Here is a 25,086-nt window from a genome sequence, read left to right on the forward strand (position 1 = left end):
AGTTCAAACTTTCATATTCCATTTCTTAAACTATAAAGTACAAACTTTAGGTTAGTTTTGAGCTGAGCGTGTAATGCGCGGTGTGAGAGGTTTAGAGCGAATCTTTCTGATGATGTATGCTGTGTCTGTGATTCTGTTCTTCCTTCTTCGCTCCTCGTTCATCATGACCATCACATTTTTCTCCACTGGACGTTCTCTTATTTCTCAAGAAGATTAATTCAGAGCACGTGTGGACGAGGCCGTGTGCTGAAATCATTTAATGTTTTCAATCGCACACTAGCGAGAGAAACCTTTCTTGATCACGTCACAAAACTGAGTAAACACACACCGGCACCACTCTGCGTGTGTGTGTGTGTGTGTGTGTGTGTGTGTGTGTGTGTGTGTGTGAGTGGATGTGGAGGAGACTGGAAGTGCTGAGCCAGCGGCTCCGTCTCTCCTCTGAACACATGATGGATGACCTCCATCAGAGAGAGAGAGAGAGAGAGAGAGAGAGAGAGAGAGATGGATGTGCTGTGATTCTGCCTGTTGTTTGACACCTCAGATTTGTCATCTTAGTGTTTAATGAACGAGTGTGTGCTGTATTTCTGCGGCCGTTCACTAGAAGACTTATGAGGAATAACTGTTGATGTTTTCTTCCGGGAACCAACGCGTCACAATATTCCTCATTTAAATAAGTAACACGCAGAATAAAGGGGCGGGCCTGGTTGAGTTAGTTAGTAGTGAGTTGAAACTGACGGTTATGGTAAGGGGCGGGACATATCCCACACATGCTGGAAGTGCTTGGCCAATCACAACACACCACTCCAGCTGACCAATCAGAGCTCAGTGTGTTTTAAAGAAGGCGGGGCTTCATAGAGACAGGAACTAAACAGAGTTACTGACAGACTGGGAAGAGAGGAGCCGCAACAATGGAGAATATGAGGAAATAATCAACATTCAAGCAGGAAAACCTGCTCTAGAAGAGCCAGAATATTTAAATAACTTTTGACCAATACATCAAAGCTCATGATCGGATAAATACACAATAATAAATGACATTTGATGTTAAAATACACTATACTGCTAAAAGTTTTGGGACGCCTGCCTTTACATGCACATGAACTTTAATGCCATCCCATTGTTAATCCGTAGGGTTTAATATGGAGTCGGCCCACCCTCTCTAACAGCTCCAGCTCTTCTGGGAAGGCTTTCCTCAAGGTTTAGGAGTGTGTTTATGGGGATTTTTGCCCATTCTTCTAGAAGCTCATTTGTGAGGTCAGGCACTGATGTTGGACGAGAAGTCCTGGCTCTCAGTCTCCGCTCTAATTCATCCCAAAGCTGTTCTATCGGGTTGAGCTAAGGACTCTGTGAAGGCATGTTGGGACAGGAAGGAGCCATCCCCTAACTGTTCTTCCCACAAAGTTGGGAGCATGAAATTGCCTAAAATGTCTTGGTATGCTGAAGTATTAAGAGTTCCTTTCACTGGAACTAAGGTGCCAAGGCCAACCCCTGAAAAACAACCCACCCCATAATCCCCCATCCACCAAACTTTACACTTTTCACCCAGACCATGGGATCGTCAGACTGAAGTGTGATTGGTCGCTCAGAGAACACGTCTCACTGCTCATGAGTGGTGGCTGCTTTACTCCACTGCATCCCACGCTTTGCATTGCTCTTGGTGATGTAAGGCTTGGATGAGCTGCTCGCTGTTCTTGAGCTCATCTGAAGGCCACAGAAGTTTGGAGGTCTGGAGCGATTGACTTTGCAGAAAGTTGGTGACTTCTGCGCACTGTGAACCTCAGCATGCGCTGACCCCGCTCTGTGATTTTTACGTGGCCTATCACTTCATGGCTGAGTTGCTGTTGTTCCCAATGGCTTCCACTTTGTTATAATCCAACAGTTGAGCGTGGAATATATAGTAGTGAGGAAATGTCAGGAATGGCCTTATTGCACAGGTGGCAACCTATCACGGTACCACACTTGAGTTCACTGAGCTCCTGAGAGCGACCCATTCTTTCACTAATGTGTGTAGAAGCGTCTGCAGGCCTAGAGCTTGATTTACACACCTGTGGCCATGAAGAGATTGAACACCTGAACTCAGTGATTACTTTTGGTAATAATAGTGTGTGTCCTCAGATTTGTGGTCACTTACGTGATTATTTGGATCACGTGTCTGAGAAAGGATTCTCCATGTATGTGTTTGATGCATGATATGTAAGGAATAATGTACACCCAGCCGGTTGTTATCGCAGAATAAACCCCAACAGAGTGATCAGGACAGGTCTTGAAGGGGTTTATTCTGCGATAACATCCGGCTGGGTGTACATTATCCCTCTTATTACACGGCTACTTGTCTCAAATAAATTAGACACAAAATATTGTCTTAAGTTTAAATATTTTATTAGCTCTTGCGCAAAACTTCTGCGACACAGTGCAGTTGAGCTCTGTTGACATTTGACAACTAACGTTATGCGTCGCTCCTTTGCTCTGATTGGTTGTAGGTCTGTCCAATCAAGGTCTTTCCTGGTTGGGTTGAAACACGCCCCATAATTAAAGCCCAATGGAGTAGCAGACTCATATTCTGACTAGAATTAAGTATGACCACGTCAGGCTAAAACTTTAAAGAGTAAACCCTTGAAGTCTTCCATTGTATGGTGGTTTCGTCATGAGATGGCGCCAGACAGTTGATGACAGCGTTAAGCACATAAGTAGTACCAGTCAGGATAACTCGTAGTACTTGGATGAGCGGTGTGTGTTATTCATTTTTGGGGGTTGTTATCTGGGAATAATGCTGCCTTCACATGCTATCAGAATTATCGTAAATACGAGTTTTTGAGGTAATGTCATGTCGTGTTTACCACTGGGAAGTTCAGAAATAATTTTGATACCCAAGTTCCCGAGATGGGCGTGGCCGTTAAAAAAAGCAGATGTGAGACGATTTTTTGCTGTGGCAGGTGTTTTATTATTATTGTTTTATTTAGGTATTTTTTTCCCACAACAGTTTCATTATCTTGTCGTTAAAGCTACAATGTGTAACTTTTTTAGTTTATTCTTAGCTAAAATCACTTAGTTCTTTCAAAAATATATGTGCTCATTAATGTATATTTACTTCTTTGAAGTAATAATGCATTCTCGTAATTTTATAATATACCATTGAAAATACATACGGGTGAGGGTTCGGATGGCGGTCGCCATGTTGCTCCTCCATCTTGAAAGTACATTTGCCAAAGAGGGACATACCCGTAAATTCAAGCTTCGCTTTTCGCGTTTTTACACTCGATGGCACCGTGTCGAATGTGAAGAGGGGGATTGCTTGAGGCTGCTATATGATGATGGAGGATCACTCTTAAGCCCCTTTCACACTGCACGTCGGACCCGCAATATTCCCGGAGCATTGCCGGGTCGCCTTCTGTGTGAAAGTAACCACGTCCCGGGATTGATTACCGAATTCGACCCGGGTCGGGGACCTTAACATTGCGGGATATGTATCAGTGTCGCCAAGGAAGCGGAAAAGAGAATTAAGGCAAATCAACAAGACAAAAGTAAATATTGGAGTGGCCTTTCCAAGATGGAAAGAGCTCATGAGGAGCAACGATTTTAAAAAGGACGCCGACGTTGCCTGCTTTCTTCTCGACAGGTAATATTAATTCAGCCTATTTGTGTATATTAGAAGTTTTATTGTTGCTTGGCTAATTATATCATGGTGTGCTGAGCATAACACTAGAACGACGTCTAGGATAGTTTTCCTCGCGTCAATGACGAAAAAGTATTGCTTACCTTATAACATCAATCCGTGTTCTGTGACGGATAACATGAGATTAATATTTTAATTGCATTATAATTTGTTTGCCTTACGCTAGTGGTGTTGTACAATATACAGAATAACGACAGCACTGATAAAAGTTCCTTTACTAAGATTAGCTTGCATTCGTCTGGGAACCTGATAGCTGATGTTAGCAATGAAATGGTAAAAAAATAACGAAAACGTAAAACTATTATTCATTTTACATAGATTAATTTGATCATAGATCATTTGGCAAATTAAATAATTGCAAATTATAATAGTTTTCAAAAGTAACCTCATCACTTGAAGCAACACTCACCGAAGAGGTCGAACTGGAAGCCATGACTAAATCGGCCACCGTAGGAGTTGAAACGAAATCGAAATTGAGAGGAACAGAAACTAATATTCACTGGATGGTCATATACCTTTACACCGCTAGATGGGGGAAAATATCACACAGTGTAGCTTTAAAGTAGTACATATTTACATAAATTAATAATCATTTGAAGCATATTGTGTTTTTTAAACACATCGAAAATCGCATCTAGTTGACCATCATTCTAGTGAGCAAGCTGACTCTCTAGATAGTGTGGTAAAAGAAGCTATACAATAGGATCATGTATGGCTGAAAACTATTGCCATTTTAGTCTTTAAGCAGCCTTTATTGTCTACATTATGCCTTTATTGTGAATGTTATTATAAACAATATGCTTTTGTGTTGTGCTGCTAGTGTTTGCCAGTGATTTTATGATTTTCTGGGACCGAGAAATGACTGAAATGCTTAAAGAGTTAAAATAACATTTTCCAAAGACGCACAAAAGTATGAACCTGGCGTCCTCGATTCTTTCCCACAACAAAGCGCCTGAACACAACAAGCTCGTAATCACGACTTCTGAAGTCTGAAGTAGGAAACTTCCGATAGCACGTGAAGGCAGCATAACATACCACGAATGCAAATTGACCAATCAGAATCAAGTATTCCACAGAGCCGTGTAATGCACTTATCTTCATAGGGCACAAAGAGTGCATGTGTTGTGCTGCTGACCGCTGTGAAGTTAAAGGAACACTCCACTTTTTTTGAAGATAGGCTCATTTTCCAAGTCCCTTAGAGTTAAAGAGTTGAGTTTTACCGTTTTTGAATCCATTCAGCTGATCTCTGTATCTGGCGGTAGCACTTTTAACATAGCTTAGCATACATCATGGAATCGGATTAGACCATTAGCATCGTTCTCAAAAATGACCCAAGACTTTTACTATTTTCCTATTTAAAACGTGACTCTTCTGTAGTTACATCGTGTACTAAGACCAACGGAAAATGAAAAGTTGGGATTGTTTTTAGACCCATATAGCTAGGAACTATTTTCTGCATAATATCACCACGCCGCTTCACCCATGGTACGGCAGCAAAGTTCCCTGATTCTTACGCAGGAATGAGAGAATAGTTGGTATACTTAGTATACGATATAACTACAGAATAGTAAACTTTTAAATTGGAAAAATATTATCTTTGAATAGTCAAAATAGTCATTTTTGAGCGCGATGCTAATGGTCTAATCTGATTCAATGATGTATGATAAGCTATGCTAAAAATGCCACCGCCAGATACAGAGAAAACGGTAAAACTCAACTGCTTAACTCTAGGGGACTCGGAAAATGAGCCTGTTTTCAAAAAAAGTGTAGTGTTCCTTTAAGCTCTCTGATGGCTCTGCAGCAGCTGCTCGATTAAACTGTAACTCAACATCACGGACGGCTCTCGCTTACGCAACCAATTAGCCCTGATTTATGAGCCTGACGGACAATCGGAGCGTTGTCCGGACCCCGAGCGGACGGATACGTTTACTCTGCTGTTTTTAGCCCTCGTGTAGGAATTGAACAGGTTGTGGGGTCAGATCCCAGGCTGTGGTGCGTGACCTCTGACCTCATGGAGGGGTTACAGTAGCTCTGCTGAGCGTTTCTCTCTGGACTAAAGGTCATGTGGTGCTTGAGTCTGTCCAGATAATTCATCGGCTGAAATGAACTTTGGTGTGATTTTACAAAGCGCTGCCATGCTGTAAAACCGCCTACACATAACCAGCTGTCCTCTGTAAGGGAACGTCCTTAAATGAAGAAATTCATTCAGTTCACCTTTAGCATCAGTGTTATTCTCACTGCTACATATTTATTTACATTTTGAATGAGCTTTTATTTTGATCCGTTTTAATTGGAATTGTAGTTTTAGTCATTTTGCTATGTATTTAGTTTTATATATATATATATATATATATATATATATATATATATATATATATATATATATATATATATATATATATATATATATACCGTATATATATAGCTTTAATTTATTTCAATTTTAGTTTTAGTAATTTAACATAAAACTTTTTTGTTGTTGTTGCCGAGTCAGCATTTCTGGTTTTTAATTGTTTACATTATTTATTAATTTAATTACATTTCCTTTTTTTTCATTTAATTAATTTTTTTTATTTAAATGTATTTTATTTTATTTTATTTTATTTTGTATTATTTTATTTTATTTAATAATTTTTATTTTTATAATCTAAAATTTATATTTTATTTTGTTTTTTCTTTATTTCAAATTATATCATTTTTTGTATTATTTAATTTCAGAAAGTTATTATCCATTAATAATTATATTTTATTTTTTGCTTTATTTCAATTAAGGAATTTATTTTTAAAATCATTTTAGTCACTTATTTTAGTTTTTAAGGCAACATTTAAAAAAAAATTAAATGTTTTTTTTCATCTCACATTTATATTCTTATATATGTAATTTTATTTCTGCTTTATTTTATTTATGTTTTACAACTTTTAAACATAAAACAAAAATGATAAACGTGTCATTGACAACAACTTAAATACAACCGCAAAAAAATACAGCGAAAAATTACAAAAATATATTTTTTTAAATCCTTAATTGAAATTAACATTAAAAGCATATTAATGCAAAATATCAACTTTAAACTCAAAACAAAGATTATAAATGTTTCCTTGACAACTAACTAAAATGATGAAAAATCACTAAACTAATATAATTGTTTTCCTTAATTGAAATAACGGTTAGATTAACCTAAAACTTTAATTACATTTTTTACATTTTTTTTTCGAAGTCTTGCCTTGGCAGCTCACTAAAATAAAAATATATTTTTAAGTTTTTCATTTAACATTTATATTTCTGTCTATTTCTGCTTTGTCAATTAAGGAAAACCATTTTTAATAGTTTTAGTTAAGAATCACATGATGTTTTAAGCTATCTTAATACTCTTTTAAGCACAAAAAGAAACATTTAAAGATCATTTCTACCACTTTGTCCATCTTAGAAGGTTTTCTCCACCACCAAGTCTGTCACAATGCATTCTGGGATGCTTCTCTGCAACCATAAAATGTGGCCAAATGAAGGCATCTTAAGCTTTAAAACATCCGCTGATTTACAGCACACATCAAACGCCCTGTGTGTGTGTGTGTGTGTGTGTGTGTGTGTGTGTGTGTGTGTGTGTGTGTGTGTGTGTGTGTGTGTGTGTGTGAACGTCCTGCAGCTTCAGGCTTGGTCAAGAGTTACTTGTTATTTATTGGCTACTAAATTGCTGGTTACTTTGTGTTGGGCTGTTAATTAGTGTGTGTGTGTGTGTGTGTGTGTGTGTGTGTGTGTGTGTGTGTGTGTGTGTGTGTGTGTGTGTGTGTGTGTGTGTGTGTGTGTGTGTGTGTGTGTGTGGTGCTTGCGGCTGTTTGTTAGTGTCAGATGTCTGTGGGGAAATCTACAGCCTCCCTTTGGCTGCTGTTTTTCTCTTCTGCTCACAAAAATAAAGTATCATGATGTGAATTTGTCTGTTCCCTCCGGCATGAACCCGTTCTGACCCAGTGTGTGTTTAAATCAACAGCTGAATGCTAACAAAACCTCTAATGTGAGTACATGATAACACTTACAACGGTTATATACGGTACCAGATTGATTTTTAACACTGATAATAATCCTAAATGAGTGTTGATCATCAGATCCTCATCTGAGAATGATTAGTGAAGGATCATGTGACACTGAAGACTGGAGTAATGATGATAAATTCAGCTTTGATCACAGGAATAAATCACACTTTACTATATATTCACATAGAGAACAAATGATTTACACTGGAGGAATATCTTCATCCAAAAACAGTTCAAAATCATAACCACAAACTTGTGTGTGTGTGTGTGTGTGTGTGTGTGTGTGTGTGTGTGTGTGTGTGTGTGTGTGTGTGTGTGTGTGTGTGTGTGTGTGTGTGTGTGTGTGGGATGGGTAGGTTTAGGGGCAGTGTAAGGGGATAGAAAATACGGTTTGTACAGTATAAAAACCATTACGCCTATGGAATGTCCCCATATGTCACCACCAAAACAAACGTGTGTGTGTAATATACATACATACATACATACACAGACTCACACACACACTACAGTTCAATATATATGTATATGATATTATGAAATATGATATGATGGTTAACTTTAAGCTTCAAGCGGTTCAGGTGTGTGACCTCTGCTCCTTTGTTCAGTTCATCTGGAGTTTGTGTGTGTGTGTGTGTGTGTGTGTGTGTGTGTGTGTGTGCGTGTGTGTGTGCGTGTGTGTGTGTGTGTGTGCGTGCGTGCGTGCGTGCGTGCGTGCGTGCGTGCGTGCGTGTGTGTGTGTGTGTATTTACATCACTGACAGGCGAGAGGCTGTAAATGAATGTCCTGTAAGTGGAGTGTGTTTGTCGCCGGCCTCTGATCCTCCAGACCACCTGAGAGCGGAGGAATGTCTCCTGTACCTGTGAGTGTTTGCTGAGCTTTAGTTCAGGACGGCTGAGAGAAGCTGATAATTGTAGCCCCTGTCTGCTGGTTTTGATGAATGGAGTTAATAATGTGGAGCTGTTTGTCCTGCGTTTGACCTCTTTCTGATTTGAACAGTTCCTCAGCTCAGAGACCATGAGTGTTTGAGATGTTAAAGCTGTCAGGAGGCTCATAAACAGACACACACACCCTGTCGACAGGCCGCTTTACACATCTTCACACAGCTTTGTTTTAAAGCACATCTTCTTTGCCATTCGCAACACGTTTGACTGGAGTTATGGGATCTGTTTTTGATTCAGCGTCTCGTGTGTCGCAGTAGTGATGCTTCTTTTATTATTCTACTCTAATTTGATGATTGTTGTGACTTTAAAGTCATTATTAAATGACATTACATCCCTTTCGAAATGCTGCATGACTTACCGAAACAGCCATAAACAACTGATATAGTTGATGATCTTGATCTCAGTCGAGAGGAAAAGTCCTTTCAGAGGCAGAACTATTACATACATTTGAGGACATTTTTAGGACAAACCTTTTTTATTCTATTTTATTATTTTTATGTTATTTTATATTTTATTCTATTTTATTTTATAATTGTAATTTATTCTATTTTATTTATTTATTATATTTGATTATATTTTTTATTATATAATATTTATTTTATTTTATTTTATTAGTTTTATGTTTTTTTTCTTTCATGTTTTATTCTATTCTATTTTGTTTTATTCTATTTTTTATTATATTATATTGTATTTTTTCTCATATTTGATTAGATTTTTATTGTGTTTATTTTATTATTTTATCTTACTATTTTGTTTATTTTAATGTTCTTTTATTTATTTTTTTACATTTTTATTTAATTTAATATTTTATTATTTTTTCTATAATTTTTTAACATTTTATATTTTCATTTTACAATTTAATTTATTACATTTGTATTTATCACACACAAAAGAATGTGTATTAAATGAAATATACACTATATTGCACACTAAAGAATTTTTCACATATGGAAAAAAAATATTAAAGTAAATATGCACAATGCTTTAGGCATTTTATTTTAATATTATACACAAAAATATTCACATATGACAAAATAAATAAAGTCACAAAGGTTTAGACATTTGTTTAGTTTTATTTTAAATAATGTACAATAATGAAACATTCACATTTGTCAGAATGCGTGTTAAAGTAGTCGTATCTCATTGACTGTGATGCTGACCTGTCATATGAAGAGTGAATCGTCTCACAGAAGAACGAGAGAGCGGTTGTTGTATAAAAGATGTATGGAAGTGTTTTGTTTCGGATGCTTCAGATCTAATTTGGTCTTGGTGGAATTTTTAGGGCTGTTCCTGCTTCTGGAAAGTCAGGCCACCTGTGACGGGATGGTGCTGGAAATCCCCCTCAGGGGAACTTCATAGTGTGTGTGTGTGTGTGTGTGTGTGTGTGTGTGTGTGTGTGTGTGTGTGTGTGTGTGTGTGTGTGTGTGTGTGTGTGTGTGTGTGTGTGTGTGTGTGTGTGATGGGTAGGTTTAGGGATAGGGGTTGGGTTAGGGGATAGAAAATATCATTAACCTGATATAAAATCCATGGAAGTCTATGTAATGTCCTCACTAATATAGTGAAACAAACCTGTGTGTGTGTGTGTGTGTGTGTGTGTGTGTGTGTGTGTGTGTGTGTGTGTGTGTGTGTGTGTGTGTGTGTGTGTGTGTGTGTGTGTGTGTGTGTGATGGGTAGGTTTAGGGATAGGGGTTGGGTTAGGGGATAGAAAATATCATTAACCTGATATAAAATCCATGGAAGTCTATGTAATGTCCTCACTAATATAGTGAAACAAACCTGTGTGTGTGTGTGTGTGTGTGTGTGTGTGTGTGTGTGTGTGTGTGTGTGTGTGTGTGTGTATGTGTGTGTTTGTGACATATGAGGACCCAAATGTGTATAATGCCATGGGTATGACACAGGTATTACAGGAGAGGGTGAAATATGAGGACATTACCCATGGCCCCACTTTTCAAAAGGCTTATAAATCACACAGGATGAGTTTTTTTAGAAAGTAAATATGCAGAATGTTTCCTGTGATGGGTAGGTTTAGGGGTAAGAGGTGTGTGTGTGTGTGTGTGTGTGTGTGTGTGTGTCCTAATAACTCTCTAGTCTTATTAGCAACTGTGTCTCAAAAGCACACAGATTATATGTAGACCAACGTGGACCAGTAATCCGTCACACACAGCACACACTCACAGCATCTGTGCGTTATTTTGTGTATGTGTATGTGTGCTCGTGCAGCAGCATGTGTTCATCGTAAACACTAATCAATGATCAGCTAAGCCGATTTCAGGAAGAAATGCGTTAAACACCGATCGGACACACACACAGACACACACACACACACGAAGACTGAATTAATTACAGACAGGAGTGTGTGTGTGTGTTCTGATCTCAGCTCAGCGTCTGATGCCGTTCCTCAGTGTGTAAACTCTGCTAATGCTATCAGACGAGGATGAGAAAGTGTCCCATTCAGAGCCTCTGAGGCTTGTTTCTTTATTTATTTATTTACACTCAGCATTTCTGAGAGAATGTTTCTTCAAGATTATTTATCTAGCCTAAATAAGATATATCCATTCTTAGAAAACCAGCAAGAGTATATTTTAGGTAGTTTTACATCTTGTGTGAGTATATCTTGTTTTAAAGGCCTAGATGTTAGATATTATCTGTATCTAAATTGAAATATTCAGTGGATGAATAGTGGCTGAGGGGAAGTCAAGCTCAGACAGCCTGAATGAACGACACACACACACACACACACACACACACACACACACACACACACACACACACAAACTCCCACGGCATTTATCTCCTGTCAGCGGATACGGTTCACAGCGATCAGCATCATCACACACACATGCAGACACACAGCGAAACACACGCAGTAGCACTTCATCACCTCTGACAACAACAACAAGAGATGGGAAATGTTTTCTCCCATTTAAAGGGGACCAATTAAGTCTGACTTTATGTTTTCCTGCTTGAATGTTGATTGTTTCCTCATATTCTCCATTGTTGCGGCTCCTCTCTTCCCAGTCTGTCAGTAATTCTGTTTAGTTCCTGTCTCTATGAAGCCCCGCCTTCTGAAAAGCACACTGAACTCTGATTGGTTGGCTAGAGCGGTGTGTTGTGATTGGTAAAGCACTTCCAGCGTGTGTGGGAAAAGTCTCGCCTCTTACCATAAACCAGGCCATGCTCCTTTATTCTGTGTATGAATTATTTAAATGAGGATTATTGTGACGCAGGACCACAATGGAGGCATTTCAGGAGTTCAGAAACACTGACACTGATAGAGAGAAGAATTGAAGGGTTACTTCAGTGTACCAATTTGGCTTTGTATCAGTAGAAACCCTGGAGTATATTCGACTGATCTCTATGAATGACTGTTCTCTAACTGAACTGATTTTATGAAAATGAAAAAGGTGGGAAAGTGATTCAGTGGGAGTGGCCTTGTGGGAGTGGCCTCGTGGGAGTGGCCTCGTAGGGCATCAAAGCATTCTGGGAATTGTTGTCTTTCATCCCCATGAGACAAACAATCAAATAATTTCACATTTCTATGACATTAATGAGCCAGTTTAAATACAAAGCTTAATGCTAAATCACGGAAGTAACCCTTCAACAGCAGCATCTCACACACTAAAGAGAAATGGGAAAAAAGCAGGATGGGTCCTCTTGAAGCATTGATAAGTCTATGAGTTTGATTGTCTCACTCACACTAACACGTGAGGCACTGCGTTGTTCTGTCAGGTTACACGCGTGATTTAGGATTTAAGTGAACACGCCATCTGTGAGCAGTTTCATTCTGCAAACACACATACACACACAGAGAGAGAGAGAGAGAGAGAGAGAGAGAGAGAGAGAGAGAGAGAGAGAGAGACAGAGAGAGAGAGAGAGAGAGAGAGAGAGACAGAGAGAGAGAGAGAGAGAGAGAGAGAGAGAGAGAGAGAGAGAGAGAGAGAGAGAGAGAGAGAGAGAGAGAGAGAGAGAGAGAGAAAGCGAGAACATAAATCCACTGACACTATCTCAGTATCATTTCCTAGTGTCGACCTTGGCAAATGTGTGCAGGCGGCATGGAGAATAGAACAATTGTGTGTGTGTGTGTGTGTGGAGCTCAGTGATGTATGACCAGTCAAGTGGAGGAGTCGATTATAGAATCAAACGTGTGTGTGTGTGTGTGTGTGTGTGTGTGTGTGTGTGCCCGCGTCTGTCCTGTTCTCTTTTTTTGGTACACAGTTGCTCTATGGAGGAAAATAAATGTTAATAAAAAGGTACGAAAATTAATGCTCTAGATGAGAGGATGTGTGTCCACTTGTGTTAGATCATTTTATAAAAATATTATATTTCAGCAGAATTGGTTTTGAATGATAAAATTAACTTTTATTAATTTTTATTTTAGCAGATTTTAGTTTTAAGTTATTGCTTTATTTTGTTTTCGCAGATGTGATTTTGAATTCTTAAATTAATGAATAATAGTTTTATTTTAGCAGATTTGTACAGAAAATATTCTATATTTATTTGATGTTTTATTTATTTATTTTATTGTATTTATTTATTTTATTTTTATGTTTTGTATTATTTTATTTTGGCAGATTTGTTTTTGAATTATTAAAACATTATATAGCCTATATATATGTGTGTGTGTGTGTGTGTGTGTGTGTGTGTGTGTGTGTGTGTGTGTGTGTGTGCGTGTGCGTGTGCGTGTGCGTGTGTGTATATGTATATGTAGGTATTTTTTAGCAGTTTTGTTTTTTTAGTTATTTATTTATTTTAATTTATATTATTTTAGGAGATTTGTGTTTTTGAGTTTTTATTGTATTATTTTATTCTATTCTATTTATTTTCTTTTCTTTTATGTTTATTTTTATTTAAAATGTTTGTATTTATTTAAAATGGATTTATGACTGAATTATTTTATTATATATTTTTTATTTATTTTATGTTTTTATTTATTTTAATGATTTGAAATGTATTACTTTATCTGATCAGGATGCGTGGCGTTACATCTATAGCCGTGTGTCGTCTCGTCTCTGCTGGAGGACTCTATCGTCTCAAACGGCTCTAAACACTGGGACACTTTGATGCAGGTCACGTGATCCTTCAGACGTTTGCCAGACTGCGTTTATATAGATGAGGTCGCATAAACAGGTGGACGTGTATGTTTAATTTATATCAGCCTGACAGGAAGCACACGGGACAATTACTCCTGATAGCCAACACACACATGCACAGCTCCAGGACACGGGTCATTTATCCTACTAACCATTCATGCGCTCTCTCTGAGTGTGTGTGTGTGTGTGTGTGTGTGTGTGTGTGTGTGTGTGTGTGTGTGTGTGTTTGTGGTGGAAATTGTGAGGTAAATTTCCCCTGTATGATTCAGGTTAGAGGATACAGTCTCTGCTGCCCCGATAAGAATTTAAATCCTGTTTTGTTTCATATCAACTCGCTAAACCAAATGGGAACTTGCAGTGATTTATTACTGCAGTGTTTTTCAACCTTGACTCATAAAGTGTTTGTCGCAGCCCATCCCAACCCATTTTTTAGGTTAACAGGAAGTAGTGTCCATATAAACATGGGATGTAAACCTTATGTGACATTTCAGAGTGGCCTGGAGTCAGTAGCACACAACTGGTGGGTCGTTTCCCAAAACAATGATAAAATGCAGATATAGCATAATCATGTGGTTTGTCTTTATCTATGGCAGTGGTGCTGGACTGCACAATCAAACACACCTGAACATAAAACATGCTGGGTTAAAAACAATCCAAGTTGGGTTGAAAATGGACAAACCCAGGAATTGGGTTGTTTGAATGGGTCCATTCACTGGGTTCAAACAACCCAATTTCTGGGTTTATCCATTTTCAACCCAACTTGGGTTGTTTTTAACCCAGTTTTTTTTTTTTCATAGTTTTTGAGTGTAGCTAATGAAGGTCTGACGTGTAACTGGAGAGCTCAGGCCGGTGAGTTTGATCAGGTGAGGCGGAGCTGAACTCTCCAGGACTTCACCAGCCCAATCTAAAGTGTAATCCGAAAATATACTTTAAATTATTGAATTTAATATTTTAACTATTTGTGTCTTTTAATTCATCAAATTATTATTTATTTTATTTAAACAGATTTGTGTTTTTGAATTATTGAATTATTATAATTTAATATAGCCTATTTTATCTTTGCAGATTTGTCTTTTAATTTATTTATTATTATGAATTATTATTATTTATTTTATTTAAACAGATTTGTGTTTTTGAGTTATTTAATTATTATAATTTAAAATAGCCTATTTTATCTTTGCAGATTTGTATTTTAATTTATTTATTATTATGAATTATTATTATTTATTTTATTTAAACAGATTTGTGTTTTTGAGTTATTTAATTATTATAATTTAATATAGCCTGTTTTATCTTTGCAGATTTGTCTTTTAATTTAGGCTAACTGTTATTATAAATTATTATTATTTATTTTATTTAAGCAGATTTGTATTTTTGAGTTATTTAATTATTATAATTAATGTGTAGGTAAATATTTTTATTTTATTTTTATCAGATGTCTCTTTCAATTCATTGAATTATAATTATCATTTATTTCATTTAAACAAATTTGTGTTTTGAGTTATTTAATTTTATTTTAGCAAATTTGTATTATTGAATTATTCAAATTAAATTGATTGATTATTTACAAAATCAGAAGATTTTTTTTTTGAATTATCACATTGCTATTATTATTTTAGCTGTGTTGTGTTTTTTTTTTAGTTATATAAATATAATATTACATTTTTTTTATTTAATCTAAATTTAATTGCATTTAAAATGTGCATTCTTTCTCTTCCCGGAAATGGAAAAATATGAATGACTCATGCTGCACTCTCCAGATTTTCGTCCAATCAGAGGCTCTCCAGAGTCAGGATGCCCCTCCCCCTCCCCTGCTATTATTAATCCGTTTCAAAAATCAGATTCTACCGACACATGTTTTGTATGATAAACAGTATCGGGGCTTTGTTGTGCTGCCAGATTTTTGTCCAAGGTAAAATCTGTGTCCTGTGTCCCGCCACTGCACTGGCTCTATACACTAAACTATAAATCTGTCACTGGACATGGACCTTGCTTTATTAATAATGCGAAATGAACCCCCGTGTGCCAGCCTCATGTGCTCAAACATGGAAACTATCTCATCTTTGTGCGATGGCAACAGGAAGTCGGCTCATCCTGACAAATGGCGTGTGCGAGAGCGCCGGTGATAAGAGTGAAGGCGAGCACAGCTGTTCCTACAGGACAGTGATGAAGTATCTCAGCCGACAGCTCTGGGACTCATCCGTAAAAGTGTTTTATGAGATGCAAATGCTTTCCAGAGTCTTATTAAAAAGCTGAAGTGGAGGTCACAGGCCTTCAACCCCCCCCCCCCCCCCCCCCCAATAATTCATCCATCCGAACGCCATCGGCTCTTACAGTGCTCATGTTTGGTGAAACGCGTGTAGTCAAAACCAGTGTAAATTACTAAGTTATTAGTTACAGTAATGTAATTACTTTTCCCTTAAAAAAGTAAAGTAAGGGATTACTCTTATTTTGTCTGTAATTTAATTACAGTTCTGGTGTAATTGAACTAAATACTAAATATAATTATACATAACACAATAGTGGAATTAACATCAACATTTAAAGTATAACTTTAAAATGCATGTTTTATGTATCCTTCTCACATTTGTAACTCACATTGGTCAGTTAAAACAACGCTATCTCACGACCAATTCGTACTAATTCATACAAGTGAATAATTCGTACAAATTTGTACGACCTCACTCGTACGAATTCGTACGATTTGTCTAAACCCACGTGATGGGTAGGTTTAGGGGCGGGGTCAGGGGTAGGTCATTCTATGAATTCATACGAATTTGGTAACTCGTAAATTATGTACGAATTAGCAAAAATAGTATGAATTCGTACGAGTGAGGTCGTATCAATTCGTATGAATTAGCCACCTCGTAAAATTAGTACGAATTGCCGTGAGATCGGGTTGGTTAAAACGAGTAAGGGATGTACATTTACATTTAATCATTTAGCAGACGCTTTAATCCAAAGCGACTTACAAAACCGACAAAAAGGATGTAGTTTTATATTATTTATTTGAATGAATTAAAAGAGCCGTTTCAACCATGAATTGCTTAACTCAAGGTTAATATACACTCCAAAAAATTCTGGGTAAAAAACAACCCAATGTTGGGTCAAATATGGACTAACCCAGCAATTGGGTTGTTTTAACCCAGCGATTGGGTTGTCTTAAGCAAATATTTAACCCAACCGCAGGATTAAAACAACCCAATCGCTGGGTTAGTCCATATTTGACCCAACAGTGGGTTAAAACAACCCAACATTTTTTAGAGTGTATTTAGAAAGTATTAATTAAAAGGTAATTAGTAATAAGTAATAAAATACTTTTTGGAGAGAGTAATTTGTACAGTTATCGAATTACACTATGGAACATGTAATTAGTAACTAGCAATAAATTACTTTTTTAGAGTACACTCAAAAAATTCTGAGTAAAAAACAACCCAATGTTGGGTCAAATATAGACTAACCCAGCAGTTGGGTTGTTTTAACCCAGCGATTGGGTTGTCTTAAGCAAATATTTAACCCAAACGCAGAATTAATGCAACCCAATTGCGGGGTTAAAATAGCCCAATTGCTGGGTTAATCCATATTTGACCCAACATTGGGTTAAAACAACCCAGCATTTTTTAGAGTGTAACTTACCCAACACTGGTCAAAACTGACCCATCTCTATTTGTTGTTGCGTTGTTTTGTGCCTGACGTGAATGAGACTGCCCCCGTCATGTTGTATGTGCATTTGTTCTTACACTCTAAAAAATGCTGGGTTTTAACCCAATGTTGGGTCAAATATGGACTAACCCAACAATTGGGTTGTTTTAACCCTGTGGTTGGGTTAAATATTTGCTTAAGACAACCTAGTCGCTGGGTTAAAACAACCCAATTGCTGGGTTAGTCCATATTTGACCCAACATTGGGTTGTTTTTTACCTAGAATTTTTTTGAGTGTAGGGAAGATGTACAAGAATCATCCTGAAACTTTTAGATTTTCTAAAAGTGGAAGCGGATCTCCATTCCCAGCCGTTCTCAGGAAAAATGATCAGTTGAGTCAGTGAAGAGATAAGAGGGAAGTTTATTGCGGGTCATAAATTGTGAGTCCGTTGTGAATATCCTCTTTGAAGCTTATCATTGTTTATCTGAGATGTCATGTTTGCATAAGCAGCAGTAACTCATGTGATCCCAGATGGGTTCAGGACTGAAATCTCACCCCAACACACATCGCTGACTGTTTATTCAGAGTTAACATCTGTCCAGGTGGGGATAAAACATCACAAAATATAATGTCGATATCAACACGTGATTTTGATTTTATGAAGAATGCCAATGAACTGCACTGGAGGATAGTCTTAAAGGTACAGTAAGGAAAAGTGCATAAAATAATGTTAACAAGATTTTAATAATGCATTAGTAAATATTGAAAGGGCAGTTCATTATTAGTTTATGTTAACTAATGAACCATATTGCAAAGTTTCAACATTAATTTCACGAAAACACAATTTTTTTCAATAATTAGGCAGATTATGAGGCAAACTGATTTATTTTTTCTTACTCACATTAATGTGACATTTGAGACTGCCGCTCTGAAACGATGATATCCAGAGGCGGTGGAATTGGGGAAAGGGCCACTCGTAGTGTTCTCAAACTAGCTGTTGTCAGTCTATTCCTGCTTTTTGTTTTCGTTGCAGTCACTGTTGAAAATCCCGACTCACAAACATAGGTGGTGCTGAATGGCAAGAGAAACTCTGCTGCGCAATCGGCGAGTTCTGGATATTCGTGTCTGCTTTGAATCCAGAAGGAACTCAGGTCTCAAGCTAACAGGCCGTGGCTGGGTACAGTAAAGGTCTGGCGCTGTCGTTAGCAAGCAACGGGGTAAAACGCTTAAAGAGAGTAGGACCTTGTCCAATAAGAGCCGTTCGCGGCAGTGATACATTATTGTGATCGGACAGTTTAGAAACAGCGTTAGAAAGTTACGGGAATAATGATTCAACATAGGTTATACATAAATATAAGAACACATAGAAAGTCTCGCGACCCCCTATAGAATGATCCACGACCCACTGGTTGAGAAACACTGGTGTAAAGCAGAGCAGGGCCGAGTGTTGTGGAGCTGAGGAGACGGCTGCTGGAGAGATTATTACACAAATACCCGCCTCGCGAACACTGGGGCTTTTATTATGACGGGAAGGGACACATTCGCCGGGCGCCTGTGGTATTTCCGCTCTTCCGGTTATGATTATGAGGTAATGCTGCTCTGTTTATCATATTAGATACATTTAAGAGCAGAGGTGGGTTGAGTAGCCAAAATCTTTACTCAAGTAAAAGTACAAGTACTTACGGAAATATTTACTCAAGTAAAAGTAAAAGTAACAATCGTAATAGTTACTTGAGTAAGAGTAAAAAAGTATTAGATGAAAAAACTACTCAAGTACTTAGTTACTAGTTACTTTCGATCTGATTGATAAGATCCAAAAACCCTGAATTTCAGACTACTTAGAGAGCTTTCACACACCTCCAAATATATATATATATATATATATATATATATATATATATATATATATATATATATATATATATGTGTGTGTGTGTGTGTGTGTGTGTGTTTAATGGTTTAACAGTGTAAATTAATGGTGTGCTGGGCTAACCACAGCTCTTTTTAAAACATACTTTGTTCTTATATTTTTATAAGTATATGCATTCTTAAAAATAGAGTCCTATTTTTAAATGTATATATACACTGCAGACTGTTGTCTGTCCGGATATGTGTATAAATGCAAGATGTCACATTAGGCTATTCAATTTGTTTCGTTTTTAGCCTGATCTCATCAGTACCTGTGGCAACGTTTTTGCAAACCACAAAATATGTACCAATACGTACATATTGCGACAGTTTCAAAGTGAAATGTCCACTGGGTGGCGCTAAAAGCTTATTTTTTTCCAGAACAGATTTGCGTGAATCTGACATGTTTTGTTACGTTGTGTTTTTAACGTAGCCTACACCCACACTAAACCTACCCGAAAGTGTTAACAAAAGCAAATGTGACAAAAATAAAATTGTGTCCATGTATTTTTAGCTTGTGTTTAAAACTCGTCTTTGAGCTCTTATCATGACTCGTTCTTCATGGGGTTCGTTCTCAAGCTTTTCGCATTGCAAATACAAATCTGTATCAGCTGAGCTATCAAGCAAGTCTGGTGAATCAGAAAAGCAGAACATGGAGCTGTGACGCAAACCATACAAACCATTACACCATTACAAACCATAGACTAACAAAAAATGCAGTTTTTCTGCCTATAGTGTTCATTTCTGTTGGAATTCCTGCAGTGTGTATTGGTACGTATTTTGTGGTTTGCAAAAACATTGTCACAGGTACATTTTGCCAATGAGGTTGCTCGTTTTATGAGAAAAAAAAGATATGTAAATGTGCAGATGTGAACGTTTGTTTGTGGACGTGTGTTCGGAGGATTCAAACGATTTGTCAATGCTTGCACAAGAGCGCATATGAGGAAAACACTCGGACAGTGTGTGAAATAGTATTACAATAAAGGAAAAGTGCCCATAATTACCAAATTACCATTAACAGTGTTCAAATATAGGCATCATTGTTACACTTACCACTGCTCTCTCAGGTTGGAGCTGGAATTATTGTATGCTGAGATGTCAGTTCATACTGGTGCAAACAGCATGCATTAAATTATGAAACTGTTCTTTTTGACATCTTGGACTGAAAACAGGCTGAACATGAGGCCACGTACGGATGATCTGCCGTAGCTCACACACATCTCCCTCTGCTTCGGCCATCATCTTCTGACTAAACGCGCGCTAATTTTATGCGGGTGATGCGTATCCACCTCTCGCGAAGCAGCCTCTCCAACGTTTCGCGAGACTTGCGAACAACAACTTATTTTAAAATATATAATTAATTATCACCATTGACAGTAGCGGAGGAACGCCACCGAATGTAACTAAGTAAAAGTACAGTTTTTTCACAAGAAATGTACTTGAGTAAAAGTAAAAGTACCCATTTTTAAATATACTCTAAAAGTAGAAGTTACCCAAAAAATGTACTCAAGTAAATGTAACGAAGTAAATGTAATTCGTTACTACCCACCTCTGTTTAAGAGTAAAGCGCTCCTGCCAAATAAAATCCGAAACTGCGGGTAGCACAGATATGACGCAACAGGCGACTTCCTCAGACGCTATGCTGAAACGTCCCGGTCCTTAGTTAAAATAGCAAATTTTTCACAATTTACAAATAGTTGGAAACATTTGGTATATTGTAAGTACTCAACTGAACAAAATATATAACACAGGCCTAGTGGTTTTGGGATATTTTACTGCAAAAATACTAACATAGTGCACCTTTAATACACTATGATTCCATTTCATATTGATTCATTTGGATAGCTTATAGGCTATATATCAGGAACAGTACATGTGCATGTAAATTCTTCTTAATGAAAACAATCTCTCAACTAATGCTGTAAAATAGGATCACCCTTCGCTGGGAGTTTGATTGACAGGCGATCTGGCCCATCATAACAGCCAATCACCGGATCCGCCATTTTGTCCCAGTGAGAAGATTTTTAACAGATTAACGTCGGTGGACTTCAATTTGAAATCTTGGACTGAGGCGCTACTGCGATCTGTCACAACGCATTAAAGAGCTACAAAACGGTATTTATTGTTTACATTTCTTTAAAGTCGAGACTTTGTTTCATATCATATTCGTATTTTTCATTCAGATAGCGGGTAGTTAGACGTAGCACATCTTCGCCAACGTTCAAATCGACATTTATTTTTAGAATAAAAAAAATGCAAACATTCAAATTGCACTTAAAAAAACCCCTTAAAGCTTTAAACAATTTTAAATTATATTAGACATCATTCATCACTAACAGCTTATAAAAATATAACGACTATAGGCGTCTCTAATATAATGCATGTGTTAAGCAAACAAGTTTTTTTCTTCTTCTTCTTGTTAACAAACAAGTTTATGGACAAGGCTTTCCTGAGGTAAATGTGATATTGTTTACCAGTTGTGTTATTGACGTCTTTTTCCCGCAGTTGAAACACTGATCGAGTCATTTACATGAGACACCATACATTTCTGTAAGTTGTAATGCATCTTTCTACATTTATTTCTGATGTTCATTAATGTTTATTTAATGCTACAACTACTAAAGCAGAAGAAATTCGCTGCTGGTGTTGAAATGAGGTCAAGACAGAATTTCCAAGACAGAATTTCATGTCAAAAGTAAGAAAACACAAAGCTATTATTGGATGGGAGGAGCTACAATTAATGTTTAGTGAAATTTTTGTTCTAAAGAAAACGATTTAAGAATGTATTATTTCATCAAAAAATTAAGATGATTAATATCCATTAATGTGTGACATAGGCATGGAGATCAAGAATGTTCTTCTATTAAGTGTAAACAAATGTTGGGTAAAGTAGTTAACCTTTAATTTCATAATTTTTCCCTGCATCCAGCATATTTCCCCCTCCTCTGAGCTTGTTCAAGTGCATTCTGGGATTGTGCAATATGTAAAAGATACATGCCATTTTACAATGTACAAGAACTCGTCTCTAGATCCCTTTACTCAAACGAAACCCTCATACGCACAACTGTAACTGTAAGTGCTTAAACTCTCTAATCAACAGCTGTTTTTGGAGAGAAACTGTCACTCAGAATATGACTGTAAACAGAGGTTTATGTGAGTGTTTATGATGTGCACATGTGTGTGTGAGAAGCACATCTGTTGTGTTGCAGCTGTTACCCTAAGGAAAGCGTTAACATGGCTGACTGCCATCAGGCTCTCGTCACCGTAATGAATTGCGTGAGTTGTTTAAGGCTCTGCAGGGCACCGGTTGCTGAAATTATGCCGCATAGAAGTGTGATGCCCTGGGGAGATAATATTATAGTATTTTGGTTTGTTTGTTTTTAGAAAGTATTGCTAAATATCACAGCTGTTTCTGTTTGTTCAGTAGCTTCTGTTTGACCAGGTCAAAGATATTAAAGGTTTTTGTTTTAATTCAGTGCTTTTAAAATGTTTTACTGGGCCTAAAACTAACTTTTTGCCACACCTGCCAATGGCTGGACACTTATAATAAATGTTTTATTATTTTATGATATTGTTAGCTATCATATTACAGAGCCTCTAAAAGGACCATTGCAAAAATAAAAAATATACAGACCTTTTGTGTGCACACCTTTAAACATGGCATATAAGAGAGTTTCGCACACAGAGCCACTTATTGCACCTTCAGCCCATTTCATGTCATGGTTTCTCTGCCGCCACATAAGATGGACATTAGGCCTTGATATTAAAGGTACTGCCCAAATTTTGAGCAAAAAAGGGTTATAGTATATAAAACTACATATTGTAATGCGTAAGCATGCAAACATTTCCAGTACGCACATGAATAGTTTTTCAAAGGCTCAAAAAAAAATTCTCAAGTGCATGCAAAAGTCTGTTTAAAAAAAAAATATATATATATATAATAAAAAATTATAATAATACATATATAATATATTTTAGGGGCTCTGTAAGTTGTCACTTTGAGAAAATCAATGAAAAAACCCTTGAGGAAATGAAAATATTTACACATGACCAAAAAGGGTGAACGCACCTATTAAGCTCAAGTACCCATTAAAGGTGCCCTACTTTTCCGTCCGCTAGAGGTCGCCTAAGGTGTAGTTTGATGACGCCAAGTTTGAGCGCAGAATCTTGGGACATGTGTTCTTCACCTCACAGCCAGAAGGATAGATTCGGGATAGGACTCGGGCAGAAATCTTTATCATGGATGTGATTATTACTGTTACTGTGAAGCAGAGCAGGAGCGAGTGTTTAGGAGCTGAGCAAGGCCACTGGAGCGCTTGAACGAAACACGCCTCACGAGCGACGGGGCCATTTCCTCTTCTCCGGTCATGAGTGTGAGGTAACGCAGCTCTATATTATAGGGAAGCAGAGACATCACGGCTCTCATCCTCACGTCCTCCGGCTGTTGAGCAATCGCGATGTGTTGCATGATATCTCTGCTTCGCCTCTGCTTCCCCATAATATAGTCCCAAATCAGTATCTACCTAGGAATTGCCTAGTCTTAAAGGGGGGGTGAAACACTCAGTTTCAGTCAGTGTCATGTCAATCTTGAGTACCTATAGAGTAGCATTGCATCCTGCATATCTCCGAAAAGTCTTTATTTTTTTAATAATTATATAAGAAAGATGCGCTGTTCCGAGTCTTTCCGAAAAAAGCCGAGCGGGTGGGGGCGTGTCGTGTGAGCGGAGCTAAATAATGACGTGTGCGCGCCGCTGCTATTGTGTTGAGTCGATTGCGTCGTAAAGCTGTGTCATCCCTAACAGCGGGAAAAAAACTTTATTCAAAATAAAAATATGGCTTTTAATCAGATACAGCCATACATCTATGATCCGGAATCAGACCCAGAGGCTGCAGTTGAACAGGAGCAGCAGCAAAAACGACTAGAGCAGGACGTCTCTATGTGCTACAAGTTATACACTAACTATATAATATGCTTAGCGGCTTGTGTTATTTACATATTTATACTTGAATTATATCGTCTTATTTTTGTCTTTGAAGGTGTACATGTTGGAAGTGCAGTTGTGCACGTGTGTGTGTGTTTGTGTGTTTACGCGTGGTTTGTGTAGACAGTAAGCGGACTGGTTTTGCACGGCAGGCTAAGTTAGTGTTTACATAGAAAGACACGGAATAGTAGCGCATTTGAATGAAGAAGCGCGCTTATTTAGTTCAACATATTTCCCCACTCTTTGTGTATTGTTGTTTGGAGTGCTTTTACAATACACAAACATAAAGTTACACATATAGTGGCCAGCTAAACAAATGTACACGCACTACACATCGCATGCTCCATTGATCAATTAACTATACGTGATCATGTTTGGGCTACTTGATGGGCATAGGCAAAGACACAGACATCTGAAGCAGTCTTACTCACCGCCCGCGGTTCTAACGTTGGGACCTTTATCGTTGGGACTGCTCCATCATTCAGCATTAGGCGATCGGGAAAATCCGGTGTCGAGCTGGGCCTTGTTTATGAAACAGTCGGCACCGAAATGCAGCAAACAGATATAAACATTCGCGCAACTCAGTTGCTGATCCGGAAAAGCAAATTACATCCACTGTTGCCTTAACGCGGGGTTTTGGGGAATCTGTGCAGGACTGTCTTGGTCTGGCAACCAAAAACGCACTTTTTTGGTGACATTATGTGCACATCACCTGTCCAGCATCCTACAAGCCAGTGCTTTGATGGGCGTAGGCTGTTACTTTCTCTCTCTCTCTCTCTCTCTCTCACGCGCTTCCGGTAGAATTGTCCGTAAGGCCCATA

The 25,086-nt window shown here is 37.6% G+C and overlaps 1 long non-coding RNA gene across 2 annotated transcripts in view; it reads left to right on the plus strand.

The window, feature by feature from the left end:
• The window catches only part of LOC137056424 (uncharacterized), a 161,362-nt gene that overhangs the window by 74,166 nt on the left and 62,110 nt on the right, over positions 1-25,086 (plus strand). The window contains exons 1-2 of one of the 2 annotated variants that reach the window (XR_010900338.1): positions 21,299-21,398; positions 21,789-21,833. The exons of the other annotated variant lie outside the window; for it this stretch is intronic. This is a non-coding gene — a long non-coding RNA (uncharacterized lncRNA). Of the gene's footprint in view, positions 1-21,298; positions 21,399-21,788; positions 21,834-25,086 lie in introns of those variants that run through there. 2 annotated transcript variants of the gene reach the window in all.

This window comes from Pseudorasbora parva, chromosome 21 (assembly GCF_024679245.1).
Source record: "Pseudorasbora parva isolate DD20220531a chromosome 21, ASM2467924v1, whole genome shotgun sequence".
Lineage (NCBI taxonomy): Eukaryota > Metazoa > Chordata > Actinopteri > Cypriniformes > Gobionidae > Pseudorasbora > Pseudorasbora parva.